This window comes from Ambystoma mexicanum, chromosome 14 (genome assembly GCF_040938575.1).
Source record: "Ambystoma mexicanum isolate Mex_15411 chromosome 14, UKY_AmexF1_1, whole genome shotgun sequence".
In the NCBI taxonomy this organism is placed as follows: domain Eukaryota; kingdom Metazoa; phylum Chordata; class Amphibia; order Caudata; family Ambystomatidae; genus Ambystoma; species Ambystoma mexicanum.
In genome coordinates this window covers 248,909,945-248,928,182 of record NC_090940.1, presented here as the reverse complement: position 1 = coordinate 248,928,182, position 18,238 = coordinate 248,909,945, and positions in this window count along the sequence as shown.

The following is an 18,238-nucleotide window of genomic DNA, read 5'->3' as shown; positions in this document are numbered from 1 at the left end:
CTCCTATTCTCCCTGTGCTCCAAAACCTCCAAATTGGGGTCCCATCCCACCAAAACCTCCTCCAATATCCACCTCCAAAACTATACCCTCTTCCCTGCTGTGTGTACCCCTCTAACCTGGGGTAATACTTAATTTCTCCTCTTCCTCCCATGTATCCACTTGTCCCCTGCTTTTGATATTTCGGCTCATAGTTTTCTGCCACAAAGGTTGTTATCATTGCTTCATTTAGCATTACCTTTGACAATTTCTTTTTCGTTTGCTCTTTTAACCTTTCTTCTACCTTGTTTCTTTTCTTTTCTTGTCTCATTCGACAATAATGGACAATATTCAACTTTATCTCATGCCATTGCTTCATCTCAATCCCTGTTGGGAAGACCTTGGCATAGAATGTGATCAAATATATGTATATTTTCGTCCCATTCTTCTCTTGTTTCTAAACACCTTTCTTGTGTATTTCTTGTTTATAGGATGGTGGATCCACGTCAATCATCATTTTGTGTGTCGTAATCATACTCATGTCTGATGTATCTGGATACTGCACGCAATGCCCTAGAAACCCCCACTCTACAATTGTTAAAAGGCAAACCGTAATGTGCATTATTTTGTGCATTACGGCTGAATCACCTGCCCTTTTCCATACATCACCTGATTGTTCTCCTAATGTCAAAGCAAGTAAACCTTTCACATCCCCTACCGCTAATGTGATTCCCAACATATTTCTCTCCAACTCTGCCCCTGCTGTCAACAATGGTAAGGTAGCCATTAAATTGTATTTTTCCGTTTGTGGCCATGGCACATACTGAGACAGCCACATCTTCTTTTGGAGCAATGATAACTGCATCAACCCTGCTTTGCGCATGGCCACAACCGCACGCTTTGTCCCTTTGATTTTATTACCATGCAGCTTGCTCAGCAACCTGGCACATTTCTAAATCTGTTTACATACAATGTTTCCCTTCCTGAATATATTGGCAGAAGCCCCCCGAGTGATGGGTTCTCTCTCTGTACTAGCTCGTCATCTCACAAATCTATTAGTGGATAATCTGGTGTTTCGGGCACACCCATTTGAGAGGCTTCTGCCGCCTCTTCCTCATCCTCCTCCTCTTCATCTTCCCACTCTTCTTCCCCTCCCTCGATCTCTTTTGAACAACTTGTTCAATCTCATCTATTATGTTTCTGCTAATGCTATCTACAACTCCCCTTATGCTCTCTTCTCATTCTCTGTTCTCGGCAGCTCTTCTACCAATACTGGCATAATTATTTGTACTCTTCACTCCTTCTCTCCAGCTCATCCCCTCTCTCCAATGCTTTCATGTTGTCACTGTTGTCACTGTCAGCTCTTGGTCTGTCTATTTTTAATACGATGTGTTCGCCTACTCATTTGTCTGGTATAATATCTGCTTCCTCTTCCCCTCCCTTTATCCCTTTCACTCGTTTCAACTCTTCTTTTGCATTTTGTAGCTGTGCTTCTAAACTGCGTAATTTATCATGTTCCACTCGCTCTGCTAAGGATTTTTTTTTGCCACTGTGTTCTTTCTTTTCCTTAACCTCACCTTCCGCTTGTGGGGGCTCATATCTGGGAAAACAATAACCTGCAGCAGCTTGCAATGGATATAGTCCTGGTACAGTCGAGTATGGAGTGCATGGTTGAGGGGGAGGAAGCACTGTGGGCTACACTCGCCATTCATCTTCTTGTCTACCTATACTTTCTTTTTATCATCTACTCCTCCTCCTCAACCAACTTCCATAAGTCGAGTAGGCTTAGTATGCTCTGTATTTTCTTTCCCTTGTGTGTGGGGGGTAGATATGTGCGCATGTGTTGAGGCAGATGCTTTGAGTGTGCCCGTTCTTGAGGCCATGGCTGGACCATTTTTCCAGCCATCTCTTTGACTCACTGCACAGTATATATAAGAATATTTTGTTTATATTGGGTAAACTACTTACACAAATGGATAATGGGGGTGTCCACCATAATAATAAAAACTTACCAATCATTTTCAACAATCGCTGTTTCAACACATTCCCACTGTTCTTTCCCTTTTCTCACCCCGCACACAAAAACCCACAATATCAACACAATATTCCTCCTAACTCACACCAACAATACACAATCTCAAGCTATTATATGCTTACCTACAAAAAATCCTAACTGCTTCTCGGCCAGGACACAAAACATATTTCTACCATCCTATTATATACTAAAACAATGTCTAAACAATCAACATCAGCAAAATCTATTCTACACAGCTGTCTTTCCTTTAAACGTGGTATCTCCTCTTCTTATCTCTTTACTGCCGCCAAAGGAAGTTGGGCTTTATGCCCTCCTGCGCGGCCTTCCCCAGCTAATGTTGTAAATATATATTACTCTCTCTCTTTGATAATCTTATTTAACTTAAACAACAGCAATCTGTCTATTGTAAAATATATGTAATGTATAAAATGTATAAATTGTAAGAACAACACTCAGTTGCCTCAGGGCTGGAGGCGCTATACAAACAAAATACAAATACAAATACAACAATACAATACCTTCCCCCGCAGGTAGTTTTGTGCATGGATATAGTCACACTGTTACGATTTCCAAGGTCCGTCAGTGTTGTGCTTCCTCTATCCCTTTCTGTGCACAGCGCCCGCGAGGCTGGGCAGGACTTTTGCTGAAACTGGGGTCCTGCCAACATCATCTTTTTTGTTTGTTTTAAAAATCTGTTTATTGTTTTCTATCTTCAAACTTACATGCCATAACATTACAAATGACATAACAACAAGGTCTGCCCCAGTACAACCAGTAAGTAAAATACACTGGACTGTTATATTCAGAGTGAAACGATAATGCCTACTGTCTCAGGTCTTTGACCCAATACAATATTTTCTTAAAACCCTTGGCCAACCGGACCTGTCCCTTCCCCACTCCCCCCCAAGCAGAGCATGCTCAATTTCACTTGTGAGAATTAGAGTAGGGATAGTGGCTAAGCGTAGGTCAGGCTAATTTATATGAGTCCGAAATGTGAGGAATATGGGATCCCAATGGTTAGGCATGGTGTGCGACATAGTCATATCCAGTTAGCTGGATAGTACTAGTAATTCTGGGTTGATGTGTATTAGTGGCAGTCCATGTTGCCCTAGATGAATGGGTCTAACAGCTCCCAGAATGTGTCTGCCTGTGTTGTGTTAACTCTGTTTTATCATTTGAATGAGGTTCATTCCAGGGTGCAGGTCCAAGACAACAATCCCGTCCACTGTGCCTCTGAGGGTGGGGAGCTTGACTTCCACTGCAGGACTAAGAGTTTGCGAGCAGTGAAGAGTATAATGTTTATGAGCATGCGGGTGAGCATGTCTTCATGCCAATAGGTGTATCTGGCCCCCGAATAGCATGTTGTCAGGGGACAACAGGAGATCAGCGTCTTTTATGCGTGGGATTTGTCGGTGGACCACACGCCAGTAAGTCTTCAATTTAGGACAGGACCATAGTGCCTAAGTCAGTGCAGCCACGCCAACAAGTGGGTGATGGTGTCAGGCCCATTCTAAACATCCTGGCCGGGGTGTAATACATTTGTGGAACAATCTTAAATTGGATTTCCCTGTTTCTAAAGTTCACTGAGATCCCTGGTGTGGCTGCAAAGTAATGGTATATATCTCTGGTGTCAATCGAGATGCCGAGATCATTGGACCAGGCTGTCGTGAAAGCACTGTTACTATCAACATTATTCGGTAGGCTCATGGCATAGAACGTGCGGAGGTGAGAGACAGCATCCTGTGGCTGGCGAGAGGTGTCTGTGGTGCATTACAATAACACTGCCGGTAGCAACCTATATAGAAGCCAGTGCCCGTTCTCAAGGCACAACACGTGAAGTGCATTTTGGAAGGCTAATAGTTCGGGACCATCGCACAGATCCATTATCCTGACCTGAGAACATAGTGTTTCCTGTTGGAGGTGAAGCTTGTGTTTGAGTCTGACTGACAATAGTGCCCTCACGCTCATCCATGTAGGTGCAACTTTGGTAGTGATTCCCTGTTGGGAGCGCAATCTGTGCCATTGTGTAATAGTCGCACTCAGTATGGGTTGGAAAGTGATTTAATCCAAGGTGGTAGTTTAGCGGGGGGAATGGCCAAAGTTTCGGTAGGGATTAAGGTGGACATCAAGGCCAACTCCATATCCCTCCAGCTTGTGGCGTCCTCTGTATTCAGCCATTGTTTCACCCAGCAGACCTGTGCTGTCTGAAAGTAGCAATTCTAGAATGGTAGGGCCAGGCCCCTGTAGAGAAGCAGCTGCATGCCTCTGCAGGAAACCCTGCCCCCTACCTCCTGTATGTTGGATACCTGAGATTGTGTGTGTGCTTGAAAGAAGATACCCATTGAGATAACCTAACCAAATGTATCCCTGAAGTGATGACAACCTAAGGGAGGAACTCCCTGAAGGAATATGAAAAGAACAAAGAAAGAAGCTAGTGACCTCTAAGGAGACAAATACGACATCCCGAGATACTGCTGAAGAAAATGTATGGGTCCTACATAAACTAAAGATGAAGGAAAGAATCAAGAGAACCTTTTGAATACGAAGAAGAAGATTACATGTGGACAATGTGCTGCAAAGAAATTAACTGTTCAATAATTGTACAGACGCTGAAACGCAAGTTAGACTAAGTCATCATAGAAGCTGGCATAGTAAATAGAATGCGGGCACAGCCACCATTATATAGAAGCTGGACATCGGTATCATGAATTTAGAAAGCTAGGACTCATGAAGAGGAAAGGGAAAACTGTGTTGCAGCAAGAATATGCTGAATCGTGGAGCTACATTGCGAGGTTGTCTGGCCTGGAGTCAAGATGGAAGCAGCCAAGGTCAGCTATCTATTCTGGAAAGGAGCAAATGTGTGAAGGATGAATCATCCTTTGATAAGGTGCAAAGAAAGAACACCAAGAGTGCCAAGTATGATTCATTAGGAGAATTTAAAACCTGCAAAATGGACTAGATTGTAGTCTCCTATCACATGAGCCAAGGATGAAAATAGAGTTCAGACTTGGAGTCCCTGAACACGATAGTGAGTGCTCGCACTCCAAAGTATTCTGAAGAAAAGGATACTTTTGCAAGTCCAAGTTCAAAGACAATCTTCATGGCAGAAGGCAAGGGTGATGAGAGATGCTGGGCTAATTGGGTGGGGAGGTAGTGTCATGCCCCATCTCCCTGCACCTGGGTCTGAGCTTATGTGCTGCTAATTGAACAGAATTTTCCAGACCTGGCACTCACATGCTGACCAATTGCAGTGGTTCATATACCGAAAGGACATTATAGTTTGAAAACCAATAAGAAACCATGTATTTAATGATTCTGAAGATTACATGTTTTAGAGGTATGCATATATTGTCCACCGGATAGTAGGCAGCCAATCACAATCCTAGTTCCTATAGATAATATACTTAGATGTTCCCCTTAAACCTATCCCAGTCCTTAGTAGGTTTTCATTATTTTCCAAATAGTATGACTAGATAATGACAGTAGAAGTCAATGGGCTTCCACCACTTGCCTATCCCTAACGTCTATGACACAAAACAGACAGTAGGTATTTCATTAAAACAAATTATTCCTGGATCTAAGTCCCTATTAATAGCTCTCTGGCCCTGTGTTTAGATACCTCATACCCCCATAGTGTGGTACAGCCATCCCTAGGTGGCGATGGTGTACTGCCTACAAAATGGGTGTAGAGATCCTAGCCCTAAGCTCTCTCACTGTTTTCCTAAAACTAAATAATTAGGTGCACATTTCTTAGTGTTTGGTTCTCTTTTTAAATTTTACCACCCCCAGTGTATGTGTCTTATAGTTAGAAACTGCTTCAGCCGGATGGTTGAATACAACTTAAAAAATGCTATTTTTATCTATCAGTAAGTGTACTTTTACTGTTGGATAAAGTTAAAATGATGTGTGATTGCTTGAGCCCTATCCTCAAGCGAATGTAGGGTCTTGGAGTTGAGGTCATTAGCCTGTCAACTCTTAAAGTTGTCAACCAGTTTCATCGGAGCTGATAACTAGCCGCCTTCTTCAGGACGGAGAATAATGCATTCTCAATAACAATATGATTTCTTCTAAAGTCTCCACATCATGGAGGGTTGGAGAGTTTCTTCGGGGTTTCCCACGGGCAATCCAGCTGTGTCTGATCCCTGTAGGGTTACAAAAAATGGAAAAAGGGGGGGCTAGTCAATAAAGGGGTATAGGAACTCAAGTGCTAGAGGAACTACGGTAAAAAATAAGTATTACCTGTTGTATCACTGGGTTAAATCTAGTGATGGTGGTTGCCTTGCTGGTTTCACCTATGTACTTGGTGACTTCCTGCGTGGACAGCCTAAAAAAGATATCCTCATGTGTCATATTATGTACCAATTGTGTTGCAGATTCAACAGGTACTACCACATACAAGTAATTTCTGCATTGGGGTAAATTGTGGTAAAGTACCTGCGGGATTCCGGTCCCCTCCTGTCAGAATGTATGGATTATTTTTGGCGTCTCTATTGCGTCCAGTCCTCTTCATGCTCTGATGTACGGTGGAGCTGTGGAGAGGAGACCATGTGGGTCAGTACTTATTATCCTCTATACCAATATGCCATTCATAAACAATTAGAAGGGCTAATGGGTAGTATGGCATTCTGTGCATTTTACAGCTTGATATGACAGGGTGAAGGTAGGACTATTGTGGCTGTGCTCTTGAGTCAAATAAATATGCATACTGTTTGAAATACTAGCAGTGTTTAGGCCACATGCTGTTGTGTGCTAGGGGTGCCCCTGCTCTTTCTTACCTTTGATGTTTTTTGATTTCTCCCCCAAACAAACGGACCGTCTGCAATCACGGCTGCCATGTTGTGTTAAGCCTGTATTTCTTTGGGCAGCCTCGCATGGTCACGTGAGGCAGGGAGACTACAAATGCCCAAAAGCATGGTGGGGATTGTAGTATTCTTGCAGGGGGTGTACTGTTCGTTCCTGGCCGCGTTGTCAAGTGCAGTACGAGAACTACAAATATCACTGGGGCTTCTGGGGGGTGTGGTATTGTAACACGAATGTAATTCCACAGTCCCATTGTGGTGGGGAGAGCCCGTATTTGCTCAGATTGTGGTCAATCCTGGTATGTGGACACGGTTCAGCCACAACTTGGATTTGCTGGGTATGGGCATGTTTGTCTGCACCCATCTCCATGCATTCCATTAGCCCTGTATATATTAAAGTCAGAACTAAGACCAAGATCGTGGGGGGGCATATGGCCACAGTAGCTAAGATTTATGATTATACCTGTACATGAGTACCAGTTCAGATGGGCCCCGGCCGCCATACGCCGCTAAAGGTATCTTCAGTTCAGAGACCTAGGCATCAACATCATCTGCCGGACCTAGAGTTGGTGTTTAATTTCACACTTTGCTCGGTGAGGAACACTAACAGATTTGTGGGACTTCAAGCGATCATCTTGCCGTTCGCCTTCATGAGCGGTCTGGGCCCCGAAAGCCTTTGCCAGGCTTTTGCCACTTTCTTTTGATCTGGGGACAGCGTTGGCTAGGTGACGGTGACGATGGTGGGGCTTGCGTCCCCTCTCCACCGGCGTGCGGGAAGTTCCAGAGACTAAATTCTGTTGTTGTACGAAGTTCCATGCATCCTCCGGATCTTCAAATGAATGCCATTGTTGGTCAATCTCTATACACCATACCGCTGGGAATTTAAGGTAGCACTTTGAGTGCATACAATATGGGGTTGAAGCCTTTCCAGCGAAGGGACACTTCCGCTGAATAATCATTGAAAAGTCTAATTGGCACATCCCTGATCTTTAATTGGCCGACAGTTCTGTAGGCCTTCAGGATGGCCATCTTGTGTTGGAAGTTCAGTAGCCATAGCATGATAACTGGCGGGCATTCCCCCACTGCTGGCTTGGGGATCAATGCACAGTGGATTCTCTCAATGGTGTAGTCCTGTGGATTGTCTATATGGAGCACATCTTGTAGGAAGTTGTACATGATGAGGACAGGGCCCTCTGCGAATTTTGGGAAGGCCCAACATTCTGAGATTGTTACATCAAGACCTATTTTCTTAGTCCTCCAGTTTGGCTTTGAGTCACTGTACTTCCCTGATGACACCATCTCGATCAGGCACTGTGGTTTCATGGTTGTCCTCACGCGAGCTGATGCGTTGCTCGTTATCGATCATCCTCTCTTCTTGGGGGATAAGTCACATCTCAATGTCTTGCAAATAGCATTTGATATCCTGGACCGCGGTGTTGGTTTCCTGTGTCCATTGGCTGATGATGTTAATTTCGGCCAGGATAGCCTTCAGTTGCACTGGTACATCCATCGTGGTATTGTGCCTTGCAGAGCGTCATGGTATAGCATTGAATGTGCCTATGTCTGCAGTTGGATCAGTGGCTGCATTTGGGTGTGCTAGTGGCATACCACCGCGGCCGCCTGCTCATTAGACCATGGAGGTCTTCAGTATGGGCACAACGTTCTCCCTAAGGTCTATGTAAGGCTGAAGTGAGTGGCCCTGTCACATGCAGGGCCGCAGATGAGTGGGTGGGCCCAATCTAGCAGTGATTGACCACCTGGTTGCTTGCAGGGTCTCTCACAGTGTCACAGGGTGGTCAAGGTGAGGCGCTACTCTGGTGGCACCATCTATGCCAGTGCTGTCCCTTATGTCTCGGTGTTGTGGGGTGCCTTATTGTCAATATTTAGTTTGATGCACCCTTGGTGGCACAGGGCGATCCTCATAAACCCTTTGCAGCCCTGACACAGCCCGCCTCCCGCCACCCCCCGGCACCACGGGGAGTCCCGATGCACCCTGATGGAGCTCCGATGCACCCAGATGGAGCAGATCAAGCTGGCTCGCTGCCTCTTCCTCGAGCTTGCCGCCTGATATCCATGTCATCCGCCTGTGATGGGCTTGCGCAATAGGGTGGGTCTGGGCCCTCTCATGTGTGGGTGTACATGGCGCAGGTGGTGAGTCAAGTCATTCATGGGGTAGAGGCATGGCGGGTATGGTCTCTTGCAGTTTCCAGGTGAGCCGCTCGCCTCACTCTCCCTCCGTTCTTCACTGCAATATCCCAACAGCAGTGCAAGGCTTCCTGGTGCCGTCCTCCGCCCTCATGATCAGCCCGTTTTCATGAACAGCAATGGGGTGGGGGTTGCAGCCTCACCTCTGTCCGTAAGGAGTGTTGGCTTGCATATCAACTGGGAAGTCGCCTCCGATGATGCGGGCAGTGGGATCCCTGCTGTGACTGGTGTCGGGTCCCTCATCTGCTGTTGAAATGCGGCTGCTGATTATGCAAGGCTGGGTGCGATTCTGTCTAGTGAGGCCCTCATTGCGCATACACGCACACCGCCATTATTTGGGGTCAGCAGTTGCTGATATTCGGGTCAGATAGTGAGAGACCCTTCATATCACAGTCGAGTAGATCGATTGTTCAGTCCGGGCCCTGTGTAGGGAAATCATGATATGTTTATCACTGTGTCCTTCGGAGCATCAGGAGTCCGCAGCCATCTGGCTTGGGCTCTAGACTGCCCCCCTTCCTGCCAACATCATCTTTATGTGCACACTCGAACCGCTCCCTGCCGCTGGACTCCACTGTCTGACAGAGTGGCGGCAAGGAGTCCTTGGCCCTCCACCTGACACTGGGTATCTCATCAGTGCCTCCCAATGTTAAGAAAGGGACACATATATTGATAAGGGAAAGAAAAAAGAAAATACTCAATAACGGAGTAACTCCAAGTGCAGGAGAAAACCCAGCTTTATTTTAAACACAATGGCTGGTGGGAGTGTGTACAAAGGCCAATCTCAAAATGGTACTAATCAACTATGTCCTATGTTGGTTTGTGTCAGTGGTAGGATCAGGATAGGTTATTTTTGGCACTGATGACATTTTATTTTAGACTTCCTCCATTATGACGAGCACCCTAGTTTTAGTTGTGTTAGGCAGGGAAACCATTGGATTAGGGAAGTTAGGCTTTTTTCTCTTTATTTTGAATAAAGTACAGTTAAAACATGGTGAACGCTAGTCTGCCTTATCCTTCTGATCTTCCCCACTGGTCATAACTGTTCTATTTCTTGAGATCACAGTCATCATGTCCAAGTGAATGAACACACAAGAGTTGTCTGAGAAAGCATACTGGAACTTAGCCTAGCATATTAAGGGTTTTTAATGTCCATACCCTTGCTCGGACCCAGACACCCGTGCTAAATATCACAACTTGTGAGCAATTGTAACTGACTTCTTACAATGGGACACCCCTGATTTTTCAATAAGATCATGTTTCAGGTGAGCTTGGCCTTCGGGGCTTTTGTTTTGCAGTGCACTGATAACCATGATCCTTGACATTGATATTGTTTTATCATGTGCACAGGGGGAGCAGCTGTTAGTAGAAGCTCACTGCTTCCATTACATTGGAATGCTTATGAGGTCCCCTCAATGTAGACATTTGCAGCCTTGGTACTTTATATTCACCCCTTACTGCTGAACCATCTTTTTTACTATGATGCCTGCCCTTGGCTATCAACTTTCCTCCCTCCAGCCTCGCCCTCCTGCTCCCTTTATCTCTCTCCCCTCCTTCTTCTATTCTTTGGCCAGCCATACCTTTGTTTATGCTTTTGTCCATCCCTGCTACCATACCTTCTTATCCCAGTATGGATGGTGCACACAGCCTAATTCTTTTATTGCTCTACCACTGCCCTTTATTTCCAATTGGCCTGCCCATTAGCTAATGATGTGGAGTCTTCCTTAAGAAAGGATAATGGGTTTTGGTTATGTTTTTTATTTTCCTTGTTATCATTTTCAAAATCCGAGTCAATTGTGTACATGCATTTGATCTACGTCTGTGCATCGGTCTCAGATATCTTCTATCTAATTTCTCCAATGAGATTGATTCTGCATAGTTGGGGACTTGTATTAATGACTTGTAAGACCTCATGGATTTAGAGTTACTTTGGAGTCCATGATTGGTAAATGTTCTTGTTCAAGTAACTGGGTTTTGGGAGCCTTGACTTGCCAGTTCTGGTTTGCAATTCCTTTCAAGGAATAGCTCTTTAGCTCAGTGGCTCAGTATAGCTATATAGGTTACAGTTCAAAACAAGGAAAGGATTCCATTGGGGGTCATTACGACCCTGGCACTAAGGGGTTAACGGCGCTGTAAAAGGCTGCGGCGCCGTTAACCCCTTAGCGCCTAATTACGAGGTCCCTTTGTGGGACCCGACCTGAACGGCTGGTCTGGACCAGCCGTTAAAGTAGGGACCCGCAAAGGGACCTTCGAGGTAATTACGGTACCGCAATTTGCGGTACCGTAATTACCGCCTTCCCCAGTCTCATTGAGCCCTATGGGGCAAAAATGGGAATGGGGAAGGGCCAATGTTCAATGGGGAATTACCGCCCCGCCAATCTTGGAATGGGGTGGTAATTCCCCATTGAACATTGGCAGACTCGTTACGACACCGGCAGCAACCATGGTGCTAATAGCGCCATGGGTTACCGCCAGTGTTGTAATGAGGGCCATATTGTGTCATTGCAGTTAAAAACAAATGTTGTCAAAGTAAATACATGTATTATATACTTAACATTTATGTCTTTGTGTAACTTCTCGTTGGAGGAGAGAAAGAGACATGATTTACACTTCCTTGTGATGTATGCACACAGGATGAGGTGGTTTTGTGTTCTATTAAACAGCTATCTGAGTAGGAATAGGTGTTCTAAAGCTGACCAATTGTCTAGTGGTGTCAATATTTTGAGCACCATTTGACACATCGCAATCTTTGAATTTGGCCTTGTTTTCTGAACCTATCATTCACATAGAATGCTTGACAATAAAGGGCAGTTTTCAGCTTTCCGGGTCCCGCAAGGGGAAGAGGGAGTCAATAATGGGCCCGTTAATAATAGGCCCATTATCAGCATGCTGGTCCTTTAGCGGCTCCCACTAAGGGCGCTTGGTAAAACCAAGACCTGTGAGTGACTGAATGATTGAATGAGTGGGTACATTCAGGGGAGCAGTAATGATGTATGTTTGGTAACCCACCTGTCGCTTATGGGTGTGGGGCAGAGCAAAGCATGTTAGTTGTAATTACCGTCCCCACCTCATCCATCTCTGGAGGCAATCTATCACGCACAGCTCAGGGGCATATTTTTTGTATTTAAAACATTGTTTTTTGTTGCTGATCTTGCAAATGCAAGTCACTGTGGGATACAGTTCCGAATACCTACCAATTCTGGATCATAAATTCATCACGCCATGCTACTTTTAACAACCGGAATAGACTGCTTTAAATAATTGCTGTTTAGTTCTAAAGTTACACTAGCATTAGCAGAGTCTGTACAAAGTGTTGCAGCCAATACCCACATGTATTAATTCAAGAAAAATCCCTCCTTTCATATTCCTTTCATGCGAACTTTCGTTTTCTGAACGTTTGCGCTAATTAGCTGGTAAAGCATCATCTGTGAGCCTCGGCGCACACAGTGGGCCTCATTCCGAGTAGGGCGGTAAGGGATACCGGGCACCGTTAAGGAGACCGGTGCCGGTAATCCCTTACCACCCTACTATGAGGTCCCTTAGCGGGCCCCTCCTTCAACGCCTGGTTTTACCAGGCGTTACGGACGGGACCCGCTAAGGGATTTCAGAGCTAATAACGGTACCGCAAATTGCGGTACCGTTATTAGCTACTTCCCCATTCCCATTGAGCCCTATGCGGGCTCAAATGGGAATGGGGAATGGATTTTTCAGTGGGGACTTACCAGTCCCGCAAAGGTCGGACTACACCGGTAAGTCCCCATTGAACCAGGTCGGAGTCAGTACCGGTATGGGAGGTAGTCATGGCGCAAATAGCCCCATGACTACCACCATGCTCGGAATGAGGCCCAGTGACTTGATGGCCAGAGAGACAGTTTAGATGGATCCCTCTCTGCAGACTGGCACGCATTATAAAACATGCAACCAACTTTTAAAGTAACCTTATGTAAAACATATGTTTGCCAATAGGTGCTGACTACATGTCTAACTGTTTTAATTCTATAACACAGATTTCAACTTTGTTCACGCATATTTTGCATCACTAGGCGCAAAACACCAAGTTTTGGAGAGAAGAGGTGGTAGAAGGAAAGATGGTAAGGGGGCACGCTACCTGGTAAAAAAAAAATATTCTCCTAGGATACATGAAAAGGAGATTGTTATGTTTTGTTGTCCAGTATTGATACAGCACCCTTCACCACCGCAGTGATCTTACAGCACCTGGACTTGTCTGAAATGTGGCATATTGTGACCCTGCCAGGGCGTCACCAGACCTTAGTGTGTGTGAAGCAAAGGGAGGGTTGGGGAGCAGATGACAGGAAAAATACTTTAGACAAAATAATCACCAAAATCAGGGAGGAAAAACAAATGGAATTACTTTGAGGGGATATGGCTCTAGAAGTAGGGGTACTTGTTTCTTAAATGTGATTAGTTGTTTGTAAGCATGAGTGAAGGACTCAAGAGAGTACAGCTCAGTTTAGAGCAAAGTTTAATTGTTATGGAAATATACATACCTAACAAAGGGCCTCATTCCGAGCCATCTGGTCCCGTATTAATGTGCCAATATCAATGGATACCATCACATTTCTCGGACTGGCCAACTACGTGTGAACCGGATCACAAGCACCGGAAACACTGGCACCGGTAAAAACGTATCCTTAAACAAAGATGCCTGTGAATCCACCGCTTAACATACTGGATGGCCCCATAACCTGTGACGGTATTAAGTACACAACGGCAACAATGGCACATCATGAGCCAGTCCCTTCCTGCATTACTGGCAAAAAAATGCCGGTAATACAGGCTTGAAAGCAGGTGGTAAATGCCAGCAAATGCCTGCAGGTGTGGGTAATGAAGCCACAGGTGCGCCCAATGCATCCCCGTGCACCCAAAGTAGCATGGAGGAGCATGAAAAACGCCACACCTTCAATAGACACACTTCCAAATACCACCATGCTGCCACTTACTGTAGTCAACATTGACATGCAGTTGCTCCAGGCCAATATAGTGCTGCAGGGGCTGGCGGATCAACAGAGGGCCCAAGTGGCAGTGGACAGGAGGATGAGGAATGTGAGGAGGAGGCGCCATGCAAGGCGTGCACCTATACCCTGTGTTCGGGCCACACCATGGACCGTCACTGACATGCAAATTCTAACCCTGTACCACCTCATTGCACATGTCCACGGCATAATCCAGGAAGATATCATTAGCAGGATTGGCATCCATACAGTTATACCACTGCTGGTAAAGCTGGTGCCGTTCCTGAACTTCCTTGCCACGGGCACATTCCAACACACTGTTACCCAGTTGCACAGCATTTCGCAGCCTGCATCCTCAAAACTGATGGTCGAGGTATTGGATGCACTGCTGCTGCATATTGCACTCCCACCCACCATGACACAATCTGAGCACCACCTAGGCAAGATTGTATGTAATTGTTGGAATGTCCAATGCGGTTGCTGCCCCGGATTACATGCACAGCGAGATGATGGTATCCAAGGCCTTGGAGGAAGTCTACAGGAACCGGAAGCTGTACCATTCACTCAATGTCCAGGTTACCTGTGATGCAGACCTCACAATCATCTGCTGCTGTGCCCGGTACCCTGGTTTAACCCATGATGCCATGGTCCTGCACAACCACACGCTGGCAGCATACATGGAGGGGCACAGAGGCCAACGTGCCTGGGTATTGAGTGGTATTGGCACAACGAAAATGCTTGCCCTGACAAGGCCACATAGACGCTGGACTCACACACCCATCCAAGACAGGCCAGGCTGCAAGCCACCATAATGGGACATGACAGACATAAGAAGAAGCAGTGAATGGCCAAACCATGCAACCCAAAATAAATCAGACAGACACACTGGACCAAAGGTACCATAATGCAAAAGTGCAAAACCCACAAAATACATGGCAAGGGGGTTGGCATGATTGCCTATGGGTGTACAAAGTATGTGTAATGGTTTACCAAGGGACATCGAGGAGGTGAAGATATGACGTGCAACAACACACCTGAGCACCAATGTCACCAGCCATAGTAAGCAAAAGCACCATCAAAATCATTGACATGTCAACATATCTGCAGTATGGCAACCTGGGCATTAGCATGGCCTGTCAAGCCCCAGACACCCATTGTGTATGAAGATGTACTAGAGTAGGGAACAGGGACACGTCCCACCAAAGGTAATCAAACACATGGGGTGAACACTGTATCATTGACTGCATCACACTGCCATACATGACATGCTGCCTAGAGTAACTGCTAGAGAGGCATCCCACAGTAGCAATAGACAAGGCATGTGTACCAGACTGGACCTGTGAGTCCAGACCCATGGCTGCAACAACTGTTGGGTGTGTACAAGTTTAGGCATGCCTGATCACCCCCACCCCTTATGTAGTACAGTCCACATGCAAAGGCCGAAATATGAATAGGCGTAGCGGACTGACACATGTGACATGTCGTGCAATTCTGAGTATCATGAAACTGTTATAATGATGAAACCATCAACAGTACCCAATAACATGCTCTGATGTCTATCCCCCTTGTAGGTGACTCAGGATATCCACATCTTCAATGATTGATGACTCCTCGGAGGAATCCCCAGATAACACTGGAGGTGGCATATAACCGGGCCCACATTCGGACCAGGGTGACAGTTGAGCATACCTTGGGCCAGTAAAGGCTTGAGTCCAATGTATACATTGGAGGGGGGCACTAATGTGCAGGCAGGACAAGGCGGGCAAGATAGCGCTTGCACGTGCCATGTTGCATAACATAAGCATCTGATGCAAAATACCTCTGCCCTCGGACCTGGACATGCCCCTCCCCCCTGAAGAGGATGATGCAATGCCTGCGGGTTGCACACAGGAACACACTGCGCGGGCAGAGGCTTGGCTTTGGTGACTTGCTAACCAGGAACTCATAGAGAACTTCTTCTGATGTTGACAACCAGTATCACCATCCATGCACCCTTTACTAGTAATTGCACTCAATAAATAAATGCACCCAAAGACAAATGCCCACCCAATGCTGCAAGTGAAAAGTATTTATAGAAATAAGTGCATCTCATACTGTACATGAAATGAACGCCCAACCCTCCCTAGATTCCCACCCCAACTACACCCTCCCCAAACACCCACCCAAGAACAACACAACTACACCCTATATGTGGCCACGGTTCATTTCCGTGCACACTTCAACTTTAGATCCTGTTCCTGAATCCTGGTGGTGAGGTGGTGCAGTGAACGGGACCTTGGTGTGCTCTCAAGTGAGCCCTCAGTGGGTGCTGCTGAGGTGGAGGGCTCGGATTGCTGTACAGGTATATATTGAAAGGTCAACTACATGGCCTGGTTTAGTGCCTCTGCGGATGCAGATGTAGAATTTGTATGTTCACAGATCCTTTAGCCCTTTGTCACCATAGTGGCAGTGGCATGGCCAAGGGAGCATGCAATACGGTGGGTGCATCCCTGCATGCAATCACGAAATTGCCAACATTTTGTTGGCCTGCAATGGTGTGTATGTTTGCATGCTGCTGCTCAATGTGCTCCAGCCGTGGCCATATTGACCGCAGGGTTGCTACTGCTAGTGGAGGTGGACTATGCAGACGTGGGGGCAGAGCTGGGCAGAAGCCAGATTTTTTGTCCGCCTCGTAATCCTCGTACTCCTCCCTGTCCTCCTCTTGTTCTTTGGTGTAGGGCAGATTGGCCATGCCCTACTGTGCCATGGGACGTGATGCATGTGAATGTCATAATAGTGTAATGGTGCATGTGGGTGCATTGTCCACATGCATGCGTGTGGTGTCAGCACCAGTGCTGGTAAGGGACTCCACAATGGTGGCCATTGGAGGGAGAAACTGGGCTGCTGCAGGTGTTGGTGGGGGAGGCTGGGCCTCTGCAGGTATTAGTGTGGGAGGCTGGGCCTCTGCAGACATTGGCGCAGGAGGCTGGGCTGCTGCAGGTACAGCAGCCGATGGCTGAGCAGGGTCTGCAGCATTGCCCTGCTGTTTGCTTCGGCTTGAGGTTGGTTTGCTATCTGCAGGGATGGGGGCTGTTTTGTTTGATGCGCTTTCTTCATCACTGTCCATGGAGACAGTACCTGTTGGGGAAGCGAGATAGGTTGTTAGCAATTTGGCACACATTTCCCCAGTGATGCATTCCACCTATGCCATTATGTGTGTGTCCCAGTGTTGTTGGTTTTATGTGTCTCACATGGGTGGTTTTGCTCAGAGGGGTGACCATGCAGAGGGGCTCGGGTTCATGCTGTGTGTGAACACTGCATTCATGTGCATTGCTTTAGGGTACAACAGCCAGTGACGGTGTGCGCTACCTGCCATGGCATGTTTCTGACCATTTGGACTGTCTATTGCTCCGTGCTATGCTGGTGGCTGCATGCAATTGGGCGGACATGCACATACACCTGCAGTTGTACTTACTGCCATGTCTGTTGGTCCCTGCTCCAGCCTCAGTGCCTCTGATGCCCTCTATTCCATCCATGTGGAGTTTGCTCCTGGCTGCTCCTCCCATGGCCTGAATGGAAGGGGTCCACACTGCCTCCAGCAGTGGCTGCATACTCCCTCCTCTGATTGGTGATGGCACTGCAAACCTTGGCTTTAGGTCATCCCAATCCTTACGGCAGTCCTTCTTTGTGCAGTGGACGGTTCCCACGGCCGTCACACTTGCCACCACCTATCCCCATATGGCAGTCTTGCGATGTGTGCTTGTTTTCCTCTGCCTGCTCCCAAAACGTGTGTCTGCATGCTGTAGTACAGTGTCCACTAAGGAGGTCAATTTTGCATCAGATAACTTATGTTTCCTTTGCCGGGATGCTTTGCCTGGTGTGACATGTGTGTAGCTTGCTTCTGGGCTTGGGTGGCTGAAAGAACAAGTGTATTAAGTTGGATTCTGTTTTTATTAATGACCGCAGCAGGCATTCTAGGTTCGGCTGTGTTTCTGTTTCTGGCGCCGGTATCACCGGCGCACATAATGTTTCCGGTGTTACCAGCAGTGTTTTGGCATATGTGTTATTAGTAGGATTTTTCTGCTGGTATTGCTGGCACGTTACTTTTCCGATCCGCTAATACCGGTATGCCGGTATTGCCGCTTTCCGCAGGGGCTTGTGTTCATACTTGTGGGCTCATAGTATGTCAGAGAATCCAGCACATGCCCCACCATAAGGGGTAATAACTGCATACAGTATTGGCGCTGTTTTAGGGGACAACTCGCAATAAGGCT